Source organism: Quercus lobata, chromosome 5 (assembly GCF_001633185.2).
Source record: "Quercus lobata isolate SW786 chromosome 5, ValleyOak3.0 Primary Assembly, whole genome shotgun sequence".
NCBI lineage: Eukaryota > Viridiplantae > Streptophyta > Magnoliopsida > Fagales > Fagaceae > Quercus > Quercus lobata.
In genome coordinates this window covers 67,181,814-67,184,365 of record NC_044908.1, presented here as the reverse complement: position 1 = coordinate 67,184,365, position 2,552 = coordinate 67,181,814, and the positions used below count along the sequence as shown (strand labels likewise).

Here is a 2,552-nt window from a genome sequence, read left to right as displayed (position 1 = left end):
GAGAACGCCATCAGCAAATTTCATTACTTTTAAACTATTCGAATATTTCTTATTTTTATATATGTGAACCACTAAAATGATTCGCAAAAAAATGCTAATATGATTCTTTGTGATCAAGAGTTATTCTTTTTATCTTTTGATTAAGTTTGACATGCTTTTGTAGCAAGGAGGAAAAGTAAACAAATGTCCTAAAGATATTAGTTAAAGAAATATTTTTAGATAGTTTTTATAAAAAAATATATATATATTTAATTTTTTTTAACAATTTTTTATATTTTTCATAAAAATTATATCAAATCTTTCTTAATATAATGCATTAACCAAATGCCACCAGTTAACTAGCCCATTGTATTAAGAAGCCATCACAAATTGGTTGGTGAGAAGTACCACATTACCTTTTTCAAAGTATCTAATAATTTTCCATAGTGGACTGTTTGTTCTTGGCTGTAGGTTGGGTCTTTGTCTTGCCTAGTCAAAATTGGCAACCCAAGTTGGACAGACTTGTAGACATCATGAGTACAACATTAATGATTGATGTATACAAGTCTTAGCATATGTTTCCAAGGGAGTAAGAGAAAGACAAAAATGGGTACTAATTCTATTGAAAACTAAAGAACAATAGGCTTCAATACTATCAAAAACAAGACAACGAACATGTGTTATCTCAAATCTCAATCAAGACATGTACACAATAAAAAAAGGAAAAGAAAGAAAGGAAAAAATAAATAAAAATAAAAGATCACGCAACAAATACTGCAAGCTTTATAGTTATATGATGGCTAGTAGGTCCAGCTGCAGTTTGAAGGTAGATATGAATGGAGGATATCAATATTTTTCAGAGTTGAGGAGATTTAGGGGTGTTTAATAAAGGAGTTTGAATAATATTGTTTGAGTGTTTTTGATATACGTGTGGATGAATAAGTGTGAAAATGTCTATTAGTATGTTTACCATGCTCTAAAAGTTGCTTGAAATGGCCTACCAAACAGGCCCTTGGACACAAAACCCAGGCCCAGGAACCTGCATCAAAGGAGTACTTCACAGCCACATATATATTAAGTTCAGAAAACACTGGCGAAAAGCTTTCATTGACATCCAAAATCTGCCATGAGGTACCACCCATTGATGGTACACTAAAAATTATCTAAGCTTAAGGGGAGGTTATCCTGGGCTAATTGCAATCAACTTGGTTGCTTTCGCACAAGCCTCCTAGAATAAATATATACATACACACGAAGATCTACCTGTAGAGAGATGCAAGACTAATGTGAAATCAGAAACATATATATCTTACATGAGTTCCCAATTTAGTAGGTTATGATAGTGGTAATTAAGGATGTTGAATGTGCAATAAAATCAATGAATTAAAGAAATAAAGTACATATATAGAGGATGATGCTTACAAAGGATTGCAAGAGGCATTTACATATAAGTACTATCAGTAATCATCACATTTGGGCCTGCGTGACTCCCCTCATGCCAAGTAGGAAGGTTGCCAACACTCTTTGACAAGCTTCATAGATGGCATTCAGGGAGCCAGGCAAGCATAGCTAGGCATATCAACAGTAGACGAGTACTACTACCAGACTTGGCGTGGTCCCCTAAGTTTTGAGCTTCCCAAACCTGTAAAATCACCACAAAGTTATGTAAGCATTTAGAATTACACCCAAGTACAAAAACTATGGCAATCAAGAACATAAAATTCTTCTTGCCCTACCTTTAAAAATGGAAGAACAGACTATTTAGTTAACAATAATGTTGAAAATATGTAATCACCAATAACTAACGCTGTTATTTTCAGGTATATATTGCTGACTTTATTAAATAAAGTGTTCCCAGGACTTGGAAAACGTACCAGCTGAAATGCAGAGAGAATAACAAAATTTGCAGATGGTAACAGCAGAATTTCAGAGAGAAAGCTGTGTGTAGCTCTTGCTTTCCCCACTATATTGTAGAACTACATATATATATATAACATAGTTAAGCTTTGATGAGCTCCCTTATAATATCATTTGTGTGGCCTTGAAGAGAGGCAAAGAGTAGCAGCTAGGAATGGAGAGAGAGAGAGATGTAAAAGCAGAAGGGTAGAGGAGATAAGACAAAAGAAAGCCCATAGATAGGAGAAGGACAGGTCCTATAGAAGGCGGCAGCCAAGGCCTCTTTCTAACAATAGTTCCATCGATAGAGCCAAAGCTGCCTCCTTTGGATTTTCTTTACTCCCTCGGAAAAGGTGATTCCTCTTTCCCAATTTCAATAGCTTCTGTGTCTTTCATTTTTTTTTTTTTTTTTTTCATTTTTTTTCCTACTTTCAATTCTATTTATATACTGTGAATATGTTAATTTTCTTCTTGGAAATTAATTATTAAAATCTTTTCTTGGCTACTAAACTCTTTTAGGCTAGATTAAATGTCAGGAACCCTCTTATTTGATTCTTCACCCATCAAATTTACTATTTTCATTTTTTAATTTTTTTGTATCATATAAAAAAATTAAAAATTGATTAGAAAGCATAATTTTGTGTTCATTTTTAATTTTATCAATATGTGTTTTTTGC

General features: G+C 33.2%; 1 long non-coding RNA gene across 2 annotated transcripts; it reads right to left on the bottom strand.

The window, feature by feature from the left end:
* Window positions 1-319: 319 nt before the first annotated feature.
* Window positions 320-2,243, bottom strand: LOC115993106. Of its 2 annotated transcripts, XR_004092777.1 has the most exons (3): window positions 1,854-2,243; window positions 1,402-1,621; window positions 320-1,242 (listed from the first exon to the last, which is right to left on the bottom strand). It is a non-coding gene; the product is annotated as an uncharacterized LOC115993106 (long non-coding RNA). The 2 variants fall into 2 exon arrangements; XR_004092776.1 differs by lacking the exon at window positions 320-1,242 and having other exon boundaries at window positions 1,262-1,621; window positions 1,854-2,235.
* Window positions 2,244-2,552: the final 309 nt, after the last annotated feature.